Genomic DNA, 449 nt, shown 5'->3' on the forward strand with positions numbered 1-449 from the left:
ATATATATATATATATAAAATTCCTTCAATAAAGAAAATATGTAATGACCATTATCTATGTCATGTCTTACAATAGACATATGTGTGTGCCTGTGTATGTATGTATGTATGTATGTATGTATGTACGAACGTATGTATGTCTATGTTTTTTTTTTCCGTATGCCCTTTTCACATCTATCCCTTCTTTATGTTTGTCACCACCATTGTCATCTTCATCGTGAACTGGGTTGCACAATACGTAATGCAACGGGCAAAACACTCGGAAGATATTCAGTTACATCTCATCCACTCCACATACACTCCACCACCACCACCACCACCGCTACGGCCACTTCCACCGCGATTCCACTTTACATAATGTATGCTCTGATGTAATTAAATCACAAAAATATATAATAAATAAACATACGGTAGATTCTCACACCTTATTTTCAAACTGTTTTTTTTTT

At 34.7% G+C, this 449-nt stretch overlaps 1 long non-coding RNA gene across 1 annotated transcript in view; it reads left to right on the forward strand.

Moving 5' to 3' along the window:
• LOC106878477 (uncharacterized) overlaps positions 1-449 on the forward strand; it is a 28,056-nt gene that overhangs the window by 1,530 nt on the left and 26,077 nt on the right. The window lies entirely within an intron of this gene.

The sequence above is a fragment of the Octopus bimaculoides genome, chromosome 17, assembly GCF_001194135.2.
Source record: "Octopus bimaculoides isolate UCB-OBI-ISO-001 chromosome 17, ASM119413v2, whole genome shotgun sequence".
Classification (NCBI taxonomy): Eukaryota; Metazoa; Mollusca; class Cephalopoda; order Octopoda; family Octopodidae; genus Octopus; species Octopus bimaculoides.